At 36.3% G+C, this 14,642-nt stretch overlaps 1 protein-coding gene across 5 annotated transcripts in view; it reads right to left on the bottom strand.

The window, feature by feature from the left end:
- Positions 1-14,642, bottom strand: part of Fut8 (fucosyltransferase 8) — a 290,411-nt gene that overhangs the window by 160,970 nt on the left and 114,799 nt on the right. For all 5 annotated transcript variants that reach the window (XM_029540852.1, XM_029540853.1, XM_021201869.2 and 2 more), the window contains exon 2: positions 10,023-10,117. The gene's annotated coding sequence lies outside the window, so the exon portion shown is untranslated. The remainder of the gene's footprint in view (positions 1-10,022; positions 10,118-14,642) is intronic.

Raw genomic sequence — 14,642 nt, 5'->3', positions numbered from 1 at the left:
ATCTCTCTAGTTAGTAGGGAATTCAAACTTTCCTAGAGTAAAAAAAAAAAAAAAAAAAAAAAAAAAAAAAAAAAAAAAGCCTTCCTTCCCTCCAAAACTGAAAGTATTTTATTAAAACTTAAGCAACTGGGGTTTTACCTAGCCTGTGTCTGGGTTTTACAGTGTCTGAGCTATCCAGAAGGGAAATACCCACTCCCGCCCCTTTCTCTTCTGATGTAGGGAAAAGATACCTGAGTCCAATCCACAAGAGACTGACGTTTTAAAAGGACCAGAGAACCTCTTCCCCTCATCACCTTCTCCCTGCCCACATTACATGACTCCTATGCAACAGCCAAGGGGTACAGCTAAAAGAACTGTAAACCTCAGATTTAAAGATTCTTTCAGGAAAAAAATCTATATACAAAGTTTAGCCTCCGACATGAAAGCTGCACAATACAGCCTGCCTCTTAGGCAGATAAACACAGAAGTTCTCTTCATGTGCTCTGACCTCAGGTTCCTTTACCTGATGTCTATCTGTGAACAAAATAAGTAAAAGGTATTTTTAGAGCAAAACTCTCAAAATAATAGAAAGAAAGGGAGCACGGATGGGCAGTAAAGTGCTGCCTACCTGCCAAACAGACTGGGGTATTAGAAATACTACCAGAAATGTGGACTCCATATGCTAAGAATGCTGATAGGAGAAGCAAATAACATGGAAAAGCAGGTGGACACGGTTAGCAGGAAACAGGAAATAAAAAGGAAGTGCCACAAATCCACACTTGGCAACAGACAAGAACTGTTGTGGTGACAGTTCAGGGTCCAGAGAACACAAAGCAGGATAAACACCAGCATACTTAAATGTAGGCATGTTGCATGAAGACTGTCAAAAATCAGACGGAGAGAAGCAAGAGGATAATAAAAAACAAAAGGCCACCTTACCTACAGAGGAAGGGGGTCAGGATTACCTCATGCCCCCCCCTTCAGAAACCACATAGCATGAAAAGAACAAAATGAAGTATTTCAACTATTAAAAAGAGAACAGAGCCGGGCGGTGGTGGCGCACGCCTTTAATCCCAGCACTCGGGAGGCAGAGACAGGTAGATTTCTGAGTTCAAGGCCAGCCTGGTCTACAGAGTGAGTTCCAGGACAGCCAGGGCTATACAGAGAAACCCTGTCTTGAAACGAGAGAGAGAGAGAGAGAGAGAGAGAGAGAGAGAGAACGAACAAATCCAAGTCAGAACTGCAGTATTATTCGAAAGTAAAGAAGTAATAAAGACTTTCTCAAATAAGCAACAGTTGAGAGAAATAAAAATCTAACAGACTTATAAGAAATTTTTTCCAAGTTCTTTGGTGAAAAGCAAAATTTTATGTCAAAAATTGGCACATGTGCACCTAGTACAGAGGGAAGGAGGGAAGCCAGAGAAAGGTGTCATACACCCCTAGAAGAGGAGTTACAGACAATTTTAAGCCACAATGCAAGTGCTGGGAATTAGGCCCCTCTGGAAGTGCTCTTTAGTCATTTCTCCAGCCTATCTTAAACCTATCTCTGGTAGAATAGCAAGGCAGCTTTGAACTCTGATCCTCCTACCCTTTTCACTGAAAAATGAAAATATAAATTAAAAACTATGACTCTACCAAACCTACAGTACATATTTAGTCTCTATATTCTATCCTTTTTAACATTTTATTCCAAGTTTTCCTACAAGATTACATTAAATTCTATACTCAAACAGAATCTCTATCCTCAGAATAGTTTAAAATTTTTACTGTATGAAGTAAAATAAAAATGACTTAATTTTCCTCATAACTTCCTTATATCCAGTCATTGACTCTACCTATTCTGATACCAATAGACAAACATAATTGATGTGAGCATATACATACATCTACATACTGTAATCGGTTAAGCACTTCAGTATTACCAATTTCCTTCACAATGCTCACAGTATCTCTAAGAAGTAATTACCATGACTCACCTCATGATTGAAAGAAAGATTTCAAACAAAATACTTCAATGACTTATTCAAAACACAAGGAAAATCCAGCAGTCAATGAACCACAGCTGTAATTTTTACATCATGCTCCACCTCCCAGGATAATTAGCATTCTCTAGTAAGAATTGTTCTAAGATTCCTTGATAACAAGAAAGATGTAACAAGAGAACTGAGAGCAGAGGAGAAACTATGCTCCTTACACTCATTTCATTTTATGAACTCAGCAAGAAAGCAGAGCAGTGGCATACTTTCAGTCTTAAGTGGATTAACTAGCCGTAAGAGCGTTCCACTTTCTGATATGCTATGAAAATTTTTAAAATTATAATCACTTAGAAAGATCAGGGCTAACAGCAAATTAGTGATCTCCATCAGTGATTCACTGAAGTAAACTAAACAAATTAATCTGTAGGTGCTACATTCACAAGCCAGGGCCGATTTAATGGGTATTTGGAACATTCTCGTTTTACATTTTCTTTTATGATGCCAACAAAACTCTAAATATGGCACATAGAAGTTACTCCACAATTATGTAACTTTAGAATCTGAGAAGCAGAAAAGTCATTTCTTCCATTCTTCTCTTCCTCCAGGCCTCCCACTTACTATTCATGAGAAAAATAATTAACTGGACATGGTTGTATATAACAATTTCCTAACTCAAACATTTCATCCTGGAAAGTTCATTAAGAATCCAAAAATAAACAAAGTTTACAAGTTAACAAATCACAATTCCAGGAAGTTCCTTAAACTTGTAAGGTCTACAAGGCCCTAGCCTTTAAGCTACATAAGCTGTAACAAATGGCAAGGAGAAGAGACCCTCTCACCAACTGAGCTGTCTACAAGTTGTAGTCTTAACCATGCTACAGTGGATGGTGCACCTGCCCTTCAGCCATTTATCCTCCTTTAAATAATACAAATAAATTCACTACTTCACAAAATTAAAATTCAATATAACTGTTACTTTGGTCTGTGAGTAGTGCCCTATCTGGGGTGAACAGTCATTTGCTCACGTCTTGCCAGGAAAAGTTACACAACAAAATAGTTAATTCAAAATGGAAACTAGCCGGGCATGGTGGTGCACGCCTTTAATCCCAGCACTCGGGAGGCAGAGGCAGGTGGATTTCTGAGTTCGAGGCCAGCCTGGTCTACAAAGTGAGTTCCAGGACAGCCAGGGCTATACAGAGAAACCCTGCCTCGAAAAAGCCAAAAAAAAAAAAAAAAAAAAAAAAAAAAAAAAAAAAAAAAAAAAAAAAAAAAAAAAAGAACCAAAAGCTCTTGACATCCAAATTAGTTTTTTTTTTTTAATTATAACATGCTGTTATGGGAATTTTAAATAGCATGAGATTTTTATACTACATAGATGCTAACAAAACCAGCCTTCTACAGTTTCATGAATACTAAGGAACAAAACCATATCTACCCTACACAAAGCTTAAATAATGAGATCTAAAATTATATGTCCCCTGTACTGTATTAAAGTGTGTGTGTGTGTGTGTGTGTGTGAGAGAGAGAGAGAGAGAGAGAGAGAGACTGAGAATGAATCAATTATATGTCCCCTGTACTGTGTTAAAGTAAGAGAGAGAGAGAGAGAGGATATGAATGAATGAATATCCCACAAAAGTACTTGTCCACAGAACCTTATTTGGAAATAGACTTTACAGGCATGACCAAGTTACTAGAACATTATATAATGTTAGGGGAGGTCTGTGGTCATTATGAAAAGGAAATTTGGACTTAAATGCATGGACTGCTATGTGAATTCTGAAGCAGAAACTGGAATTATGCAGTGACAAGCTGAGAAACATCAACGATTTCTAATAACTGCTGGTCATAGCTAAGAGGGAGGAAAGCAAGATTCTTCCCTAGAGCCTTCAGAGAAAGCATGGCTCTCCCAACATTCTGATTTCGGATGTCCAACTTAAAGAACTGTGAGAAAATAAATTTCTACTGTTTTAAGCCATCCAGTTTATAGTAGTTTGTTACAACTATATCCTAGAAATCCAACACACACACAGCTTTTATATACATTAACATCATGTTACACTGATATCATCATTAGAGCAATATATCTTTTATATCATAATGAAATATATAAGGTTAGATGTTTATGAAGAAATTAAGTGTGTTTAATTTTGAATCCTAAGGGTTCACACAGCATAGAACCAACTCTGGTAAAAACCCTATAACAGAAGATATCATACAGGCAGAGTTGCTGTGAAAGGGAGGAATCACATAGCCAGACAGGTAGCCAGAAAGAAGGGAGGGCAGACTTCCTCTGTTCTTGACAACTCTCTCAGATGACCTTACTCAGAGATTTTATAAGAACCCACAATGACTAAAGAACTTCCCAGAAGGCCTCTACCCCAACACCCCTGTTAAGGTTTAAAGACCAACTATCTCCCGCAAGTATGTGTATTGAACATCTAGTCCCTGATTGATTATGCTAATTTGGGAGGTTCAGGGAAATTTAAGAGATAGTAAGTCACAGACAGTCATTGAGTGGGACTGGTCAAAAGATGCAGAAGTACTTGGTATTGGTGCAACGGTACCTGATTACTCTATTAGCTCTAGCTGCATATGTAGCAGAGGATGGCCTAGTCAGCCATCAATGGGAGGAGAGGCCCTTGATCTTTCGAAGATCATATGCCCCAGTACAGGGTAATGCCAGGGACAGGAAGCAGGAGTGGGTGGGTTGGGGAGCAGGGCAGGGGGAGGGTATAGGAGACTTTCGGGATAGCATTTGAAATGTAAATGAAGAAAATATCTAATAAAAAATTTAATGTGAAGAAAGAAAAAAAAGAAAGAAAACGATTCTCTGCTATGTATGTTATATGCTAACATGATGTTGTGCCCAAAGCACCCACCACCCAGTCAGAGAAGATGCACCTAACCTTCAAAAGACTGGTGGTTGCAGGGAGTTTAGAGGTCTGGTGGGGTGGGTGGTGGGGTCACACTCAGAAAGACACGGGAGCGGAGAGGAGGTATGGGATGTCCAGCAGTTGGAGGGTGGACTGGGAGGGGAATAAAATCTGGAGTATAAAAAAATTAAGTAAATAAATGAAATGAAAGAAGAAAGAAAGAAAGAAAGAAAGAAAGAAAGAAAGAAAGAAAGAAAGAAAGAAAGAAAGAAAGAAAGACAGACAGACAGACAGACAGACAGACAGACAGACAGACAGACAGAAAGAAAGAAAGAAAGAAAGAAAGAAAGAAAGAAAGAAAGAAAACTGTTTTCCAATAGTTATTATCCTATGAAGCTAAAAGACTTTAGGTAATAAAAATCAAACTGATATTACAAAATGAGATGCTTCCAGTGATAGAAAAAATAAACAAAATTGTTTAATTTCTTCTCTCAAAAATTTGCACAAACTATTTTAGTCAAAATAGTATTATGTTCCCATACACCAAATATTCAGAAGTAAATACCTCTCTGTGAGAATCTTGTTTTTGTACTTCTTAAATAGTATTTCAAACAAGATTTATCTTTTGATTGTCTAACCTTGATAGTACTCACCAAATAAAAGAAACTGGTTAATTCTGAATTCTACTGATTATTATCGATCTATATTTTTATAAATTAAATTCTGAAGACCAGAAATAACATCACCTTAAGGTACTTTTTAAAACTAGTTCTAGTTTTTTTAAAGTATGCTTCCTAATATACTTATAAAAAGCATTTTACTTAAATTCTATAAACTTTAAATAAATTACATAAGAAATGTTTTGAGATTATAAAATATTATTGTTGCATTTTTCTAGCTGTATATTCCAATGTCAGCATTTTGATCTGTTTACAGAGTTAAGATCACATCTCAAATTATTTTAAGTGATCTGTTTTATCTTAAAATCAACTGGAAAGAAAATAAATTAAAACTGAGTTTTAGAAACATTAAACAAGTAGTTTAACTTCCTTGAACCCCAAGTCAGGCAGTGATTCCAGAGGAGAGGTAGTGAGCATGGTACTGTTTCCAGACAGCTGCACAATTAACAACACATCACCTTATCTACTTATATCTCCAGCCTTCTACTTACAAAAAAAAGCAGTAAGGTCTCTCTCTACATAAAATGCTATGAGAAGAACCAGCTTTTACAGATGTTTAATACTATTTCCATGTGCTTTTAGAAAAATTAATTTCTACTTCGTGCCTGAGCATCTTAACGAGTCCACAAAGAAAAGTGCTTTAATAAGGTCCAAGGAACCTAATGACAGAGGGATAAGTAGTAATGCTTGATGTGAAATACCACCTTTACAAAGCATGAAAATTCAAAATAAGGTTCAAGAAGTGCAATCATATATATGAGAACTCAAAATACATTTCAGAGAATATGTATTTGTCGTAATTATAACATTCTTTTTGGCTAACATCTATATTTCCACACACTACTTTTCATCCTTTCTAATACTAGTTTTAATGTTATATTCAAAAGTTACATAAATGATTACTTCAGTATAAAAGTATTGCTGACTCACTGCTGCATTTGTCTACTGAATAAATGATGAATATCTTCTATTCACAATGTATGTGACCAGAAGTGTTTCAGGATTCCGAATTTTTTTTCAATATTCGGAATTTTTTTCAAACACATAGTAAAATAGCTTACAAATGAAATAAGTCTAAATACAGAATTCATTTATGTGTCATACAGGCTTTTACATAGCACAAAAGTAACTATATTAATATTTTTCTTTTTATTGGATATTTTCTTTATTTGCATTTCAAATTTCTCCCCTATTACTGGTTTTCCCCCTCTTGGAAACTCTCATGCCATTCTCCCTCCTCCTGCTTCTATGAGGGTGTTCTTCAAGTACTATATTGAATAGATAGGGAGAGAGTAGGCAGTCTTGTCTAGTCCCTGATTTTAGTGGGATTNATAATTTTGTTGAAGCTATTTACTGGCCCTTTAAGTTGGTAATCTTTGCTCTCTTCTATACCTATATCCTTGGTTTGGTCCTCTCATTGTGTCCTGGATTTCCTGGATGTTTTGAGTTAGGATCTTTTTGCATTTTGCATTTTCTTTGACTGTTCTGTCAATCTTTTCTATGGTATCTTCTGCCCCTGAGATTCTTCTCTCTTCTCTCTCTTGTATTCTGTTGGTGATGCTTGTGTTTATGACTCCTGATCTCTTTCCTAGGTTTTCTAACTCCAGGGCTGTCTCCCTTTGTGACTTCTTTATTGTTTCTATTTCCCTTTTTAGATCTTGGATGGTTTTCTTCATTTCCTTTGCCTATTTGATTGTGTTTTCCTGTTGTTCTTTAAGGGATTTTTGTGTTTCCTCTTTAAGGGCTTCTGCCTGTTTACCTGTGTTCTCCTGTATTTCTTTAAGGAGTTATTTATGTCCTTCTTAAAGTCCTCTACCATCGTCATGAGAAGTGATTTTAGATTTGAGTCTTGCTTTTCTGGTGTGATGGTATATCCTGGACTTGCTATGGTGGGAGAATTTGGTTCTGATGATGCCAAGTAACCTTGGTTTCTGTTACTTGTGCTCTTATGCTTGCCTCCCACCATCTGATTATCTCTAGTGCTACCTGCCCTTGCTATATCTGACTGGAGCCTGTCCTTCCTGTTATCCTGGTTGTATAGGAACTCCTCAGAGTCCAGCTGTCTCTGTGATCCTGTGATTCCAGGATCCAGTGATCCTGAGATCTTGAGTGTGTCAGAGTTCTTGGGAGTCAAGCTAACTCTGGGACCCTGAGATAATTGTGTGACCAAGCTCCTGGGATCCTGGGATCCTGGGCGTGTTAGAGTGCCTGGGAGTGGAGCTTCCTCAGTTTTGTGAGACTGGCTGCAGACTTTGCGCCCAAGGTAAACCAGCACAAACCAAAAGGAACCCAAACCACTGGTCAGGCATGGTTCCTGCATCCCTGGATACCACTGGTCTCAGTTACTCCCGATGGTGTTGGAACAGATGTTATGTCCTCACTTCTGATCCTATGCCATATTAGTATTTTTAATACGTCTGTTTTTGTTTGACCCATCACATGAAGTAAGTTATGGAATTTTTCACTTATGTTGTCATGCTGGTTTCAGTTCTTGGTATACTGAATCTCAGATTCTAATGTGAGGGATAATGAACCTCAAAAGAATGTCTAAAGTGCTCTGACTGCACTAAGATACTTTACCTATTTAAAACAAGATGGCTGAGTGGGCAAAGGGGTCTGCTGCCAAACCTGATAACCTGAGTTAAATCCCCAGGACCTACACAGTAAAAGGAGAACACCTCAAGGTGTCCTTTGACCTCCACACTACTACTGTGTCACAAATGGCATAAATATACACATGCATACACAAACTCTCTCAAAGGAAAGAAGAAACATTCTATGATAGCACAATATAACTAATAGCATGTGTGTACAGAGATTCTATGAAAGTTACAAAATTCATCTAAAAATATTTAGAATGACAACAGTGTAAAGGTTCAGCAGCACTTACAGTGCCCAGCGTAACAGCAGGAATTTCTACCAAGCAACATGTGCATTCTCTGACTCAGAGCATTACATTTTGTCAAGATCTTTTTATATCTATAGCAAATAAAGAACAACTTTCTTACAAATATCCAGGTAGCTTTTCAAGCTTTTTTTTGGAGACCATTAATTTCAACAAATAGGACTGTTTCATTCACTTTCATTTCAAATATTCATTCAGAAAAATTCTATTTAACCTTTCCATTCTAAATTTCTGTCCTCTTTAACTAAAAATTTAAGATCAGGAAAAATACTTATAATTTATTTGACTTTTATAAACTGGAAACTTTAGGCTTGTTCTTCCTATACATGCCTAATCTAATACTGTGCTCAAGAAACACTGCAAGTTCTGCTACCATCTACTTCTAACAACTGGCTATGGCTTCTCTTAATAAACATACAACAAGACAGTAAGTTAAAGGATTCTCCCTCTACTCTATGTTATTAATTTTTTCTGATTTCTTTTTAATAACACTGAAAGCCTGTGGTGTCAGACATGGTGGTGCACATGCTTCTGATCCTAACAATCAGAAGGTGGAGGCAGGAAACCCATGAGTTCAAGGACAGTCTGATTGTACAGCAAATCCCTGTCTCAAAAACAAAACAAAAAGGGCTAGGCCAAGACCTTTCCTTGCATGTACAAGCTACTAATTCCAATATCTAGAACTGGAGAGAGCATGGAGCAATTTTTTAAAGAAACACAATCCTAGCCCCCAAAACAGGGACAGTTAAATCAATACAATCTCTTTTAACAACAAAAAGTTATTTTAATAAAGAATATGAAGTCATGTTATTTTTTTTAATGCATGACTGTAGAAGCTTTACTATCACCCCGAACTTGAAATAATCCAAATGTCCATCAACTAGTGAATAGATAAACTGACTGTGGTAAACCCACAGACTGGGAATCTACTACACAACTGAAAAGCAAATACTGATACATACAGAAACATGAATAGCACACAAATGCATTATAGTAAGTAACAGAAGCAGATTCCAAAAGCTGAATACTAGATAATTCCATTTAAGCAGCACACCATGAAAGGTAAACCACATGAGCAGAAAACAGATGCACATTGCTACCGGTTGTGGTGATGGGGAGCAGACATAACTAAAAGTAAAAAGCCTGTAGAACTGTTTTAATTGAAGTGGTAAATATGTATGCAAATCCTCTTAGAATTAATATTAATAGTAGAGATGTTAATATATGATTTAATGTTCATGTATGGACAAGTTTTAGAAGAGCTACTAAAACATCAGAAGTTTCTAGAGTGAGTTTATTCTCGTTAACAACTATGCCACACAACAACCAGCTCAACATAAAAAATGTGGTCACAACTTGTTCTATCAAATTCAAAACTTGAAAATCAAAGCCATTAAGAAGAACATGCTATGACTTTATGAAGAAAAGATTATACTCAGTAGGCAGACAGAAAATATTTCCCAATTAATGCACAATTTACTAGTTTGGACTAATGTGGGCAATTGGTACTGTACTTCATTGGTACATATACACATAGCTTTAAAAAACAAAATCATCTCAAAATATTCAAATGGAAACAGAAAGGTGCTATCCACAAAAATATACTGACCTGAATTTGCTCAGTTAATAAATAAAGATGGAATGGACTTTGTCTTGAATGAAAACACCACCAGGGCCATAGATGGCCTCAGCCAGAACAGCAACCTGAAATAAAGGAAGTAAATTAGTTCACCCTCCTCCAGATCTCACTTACTATCATTATACTTCTTAGTTTTTTTATTTACTTTCATGTGGAAGTCATAATAAGTAAATGCCTGTATTCTGCAGCCACAATTTTACAAATGCCAAGAAGGAATAGACTTTCATTTTGCAAACTACATCCAAACTCAGTTGCATTCACTGTCTTAATTTGCTTCATATTCCATCCCAAAACAATCAGCCCCAATGGTCCCTTCCCAGTCACAAACATTCCTTTCCAGTTCAGACCTCAAAATCTACATCCCGAACAACCCAACCAGTTAGTTCTACATCTTTGTTTCTTCCTCCTTCTACACAGACTTCCACTCCAACTAATTTAATCTGCTTCCTTGACACAGAACAATTTTATTATCCCAGTTGTCACCACTCAGTGATCATTCTTGAAGTTTAAAAGAAGACATTGTAAATTTTACTTTGTTGAGTGTTAAATAACTTCATACACATATAAATACTGAATTCTTCTGAGAAGTGTTCACATTATTTGGAATTTTCTCTCTCAGGTACTGTTTTTAGTCTTTCTATATAGAGATGACTATATATGAGCTAAGGTTTGTTCCACTGCAGAGCCATAACCTGATGAACACCTACATTTTTTTTCACTTATTGTCAATTAAACTATGTAAGTCAGCTTTCTTAAAACTGACTTCAGAATTCTGTATTCCATTAATCTTTTTTTTTTTTTCAGAGCTGAGGACTGAACCCAGGGCCTTGTACTTGCTAGGCAAGTGCTCTACCACTGAGCCAAATCCCCAAACCCCCATTAATCTTTCGTAGACTATTTGCTGCCATATTCATATGCATATTTCACATATGTATTACATATATAAGCTTATATAATCTTCTAACTTGGGAATCTATTTACTACTCCTTTGCTGCTGGCTCTTCATTATTACGTTTGACATATGTTAAGGAATCAGTATGATTCATAAACAAGTAAAATAATTTTAATAACTATTCACATATTAAATGTGCACTGCATATATATGTATAAGTCACTGAGTACAAAAAAATATAGTAACGCTACAGTTTGTGGCAATATCTTTCTCTCAGTAGCCCAACTATTGTGCTATACGTGATTATTCTTTAAATGACATTGTGAGAAGTAGGATTGACATTATTAACTATAATTTTTTCCTCACTGAAGCCAATTTTTGGCTATTAGAACTGTACAATCAAGATACCAATTATTTTTACCTTAATTTCCAAAAGTAAAATTTAAGGTTCTGAGGGAGAACTACAAGAATATTCAATAAATTGCCCTAAACACAAAATTATTTTGTACAGCACACTGTTATTTACATTATCTCATCTAGTAGATCAAGAAGAGGACAAACAATACTCTGAAAAAGCATAAATGTACAACTTATTCATAAATATGAAATCTAAAATCTCCCTAGGTTCACTATAATTCTTTCCTAAAACTTCACCTAAACATTATTGCCAACTTTCCACAAGAATTGAATCATGGAGGTCTTACACCTATTGCCACTGTGTAGTATCTAGTACCAGGTTTACCTACTGATGGTAAAAAGCTGCAAGTTATATATATTTGCCCCTTTCCAGATATTGAACAAAAAATTAGTGTGATCTATATAGTTCTTGAAAACTTGAAACAACCAGTCTCTGTAAGCACCTTGCTTTATGCTGAGACGTGTCCTACGTACCAAAAAGGACAGATTCAAACAGAACACAAGAGCTGTGCTATCGAGAACCAGAGACACAAGTTCACTACAGTGGAAGTGGCAAGAGTTACTAGAATAGATTCTGAAAATTAAAGAGCTGTCCAGACAGACAAAAGCTATACTGGGAACTACACTGGGATTTACTTGCATCTCCAACTTAGTAGTAATCCATACACTTAGGCTTGTGTCCATAAATAAAGGGGTTAAAACTCTCAGGATTGGTATTCACTAAAATGAGAGCTCTAACAAGCATAAACAGAGGCTTTCATTATATGTTGACTGGCCCACAAATAAAGACTGTTCAATAATAATCCCAGAAGACATAAGCCTTGGGGGAAATCCTAATCCTCAAGCTAATACCTGTAACCGCAAACCAAAAGGAAAGAACTCAAACTCTTGGCCATATGGTAAAGACTTCAACAAAATCGTGACCGAGCAGTGAAGCCAATCTTAGCTTGTATGACCTTCAAAGAAAGACTAAAAGCTGTACCTGAGACAGAAAACTCCATAATCTGACAACACCCAGAAAAACTCACAAGTATTTATAGGAATAAGAAATTATGCTGGGCAGTGGTAGTGCACACCTTTCATCCCAGCACTTAGGAGGCAGAAGCAAGCAGATTTCTGAGTTCGAGGCAAGCCTGGTCTACAAAGTGAGTTCCAGGTCAACCAGGGTTATACAGAGAAACCGTGTCACAAAAAAAAAAAAAAAAAAAGAAAGAAAGAAAGAAAGAAAGAAAGAAAGAAAGAAAGAAAGAAAAGAAAAGAAAAGAAAAGAAAAGAAAAGAAAAGAGAAAGAAATTATATAACACCCAACAAAATAAAGTTTATAATCTCTTTTTTAATGCTTACTAAACAATTGATTACTAAGCAATTTTTTAAATTATAAAGACAATTTCTTTTTGTTTTTTTTTTTTGTTTTTTTTTTTTTTTTTTTTTTGGTTTGGTTTGGTTTGGTTTGGTTTTTTTATTTTTTTCGAGACAGGGTTTCTCTGTGTAGTCCTGGCTGTCCTGGAACTCACCCGGTAGACCAGACTGTCCTCGAACTCAGAAATCCACCTGCCTCTGCCTCCCAAGTGCTGGGATTAAAAGCACGCACCACCATGTCCAGCTAAAGACAATTTCTAAAACCTAATGAAAGTCCAATTTTCTCCTTAAGTGAGAGAAAATCAATCAAAACCAACCTAGAATTGATAGTAGAATTAGAAAACTAAGACACTAAAGTTATTATACATATATTCATAATCTTCTAGAAGTCAAAAGAGAGAGTAGACATCATATTGGTAAAGATACAGAGAAGAAAAGACCCAACTGAACTAGGAATACACAAAAATGACAGAGATGTTCTACTAGATACTTGGTAATTATAGTTTTCTATTCTGTCTGGTTGGCTAAGGTCCTAATCTTAGTCTATATGATCTCAAGGTTTTATATTACTCCATAAATTCCTTTGGGGTGGTTATTCCTCAGGATCAAAAAGCTTCTTCATAGACATATTAAGTACAATATAGTACAGTAGCTAGAGCAATCATAGGCTCCCCTCATTTATTACCTGTTTATCAGGACTCAACGCTGGGTACTAGAAATCAACCAAACTTCCCAAAGCTAGTAAAGTCATAGACCTTATAAAATAATCTACTATCACTACTTTGCTAGACCAGTAAATTTCTAACTACATTCTAAATAGTATCCCTACCCACAGATAAGTGTGATTACCACTCATCATCAAAGCTCTTCTTTAGAGCAAAAGGAGACCATCAAATTACATTGTAGAAATCACTGAAATAAGAATCATGTGAATCCAAAAAATATGACATTAGAAACAAAATCCAGGTAAGATATGAGTGACAAAAAATATGATTTGAAAAATAAGCAAATATCAGCATTGTGCAAGGAATACTGAGCAGTAAACAATAATAAAAAGGCAATACAAGGGAGCTGACCCTGTGGCACAGCACTCCATGCCCAAATAACCTCCAGGAGAGAACTGGTCACCCAGGAGTACTGACATATAGGCTTGCAGGAGACACAAGCCACAGTAAGAAACAACAACACCAGCTAACACCAGAGATAACCAGATGGCCAGAGGCAAGGGGAAGAACATAAGCAACAGAAACCAAGGCTACTTGGCATCATCAGAACCCAGTTCTTTCACCACAGCGAGCTCTGAATACCCCAACACACCAGAAAAACAAGACTCTGATTTAAAGTCACATGTCATGATGATGATGATGGAGGACTTTAAGAAGGACATAAATAGCTCCCTTAAAGAAATACAGGAAAACACAACCAAGCAGGTAAAGGAATTGAACAAAACCATCCAAGATCTATCAATGGAAATAGAATCCATAAAGAATCACAAAGGGAGACAATCCTGGACATGAAAACCTAGGAAAGAGATCAGGAGTCATAAACACAAGCATCACCAACAGAATACAAGAGATAGAAGAGAGAATCTCAGGGGCAGAAAATACCATAGAAAACATCAACAGAACAGTCAAAGAAAATGCAAAATGCAAAAATGCAAAACGCTCCTAATCCAGGAAATCCAGGACATAATGAGATGACTAAACTTAAGGAAATAGGTATAGAAGAGAGCAAAGATTACCAACTTAAAGGGCCAGTAAATAGCTTCAACAAAATTATAGAAGAAAACTTCCCTAGCCTAAAGAAAGAGATGCCCATGAACATATAAGAAGCCTACTGAACTCCAAACAAACTGGACCAGAAAAGAAATTCCTCCTATCACATAATAGTCAAAACACCAAATTAACAAAACGAAGAAAGGA

Source organism: Mus pahari, chromosome 7, assembly GCF_900095145.1.
Source record: "Mus pahari chromosome 7, PAHARI_EIJ_v1.1, whole genome shotgun sequence".
Classification (NCBI taxonomy): domain Eukaryota; kingdom Metazoa; phylum Chordata; class Mammalia; order Rodentia; family Muridae; genus Mus; species Mus pahari.
This window is presented reverse-complemented; position numbering and strand designations above follow the sequence as displayed.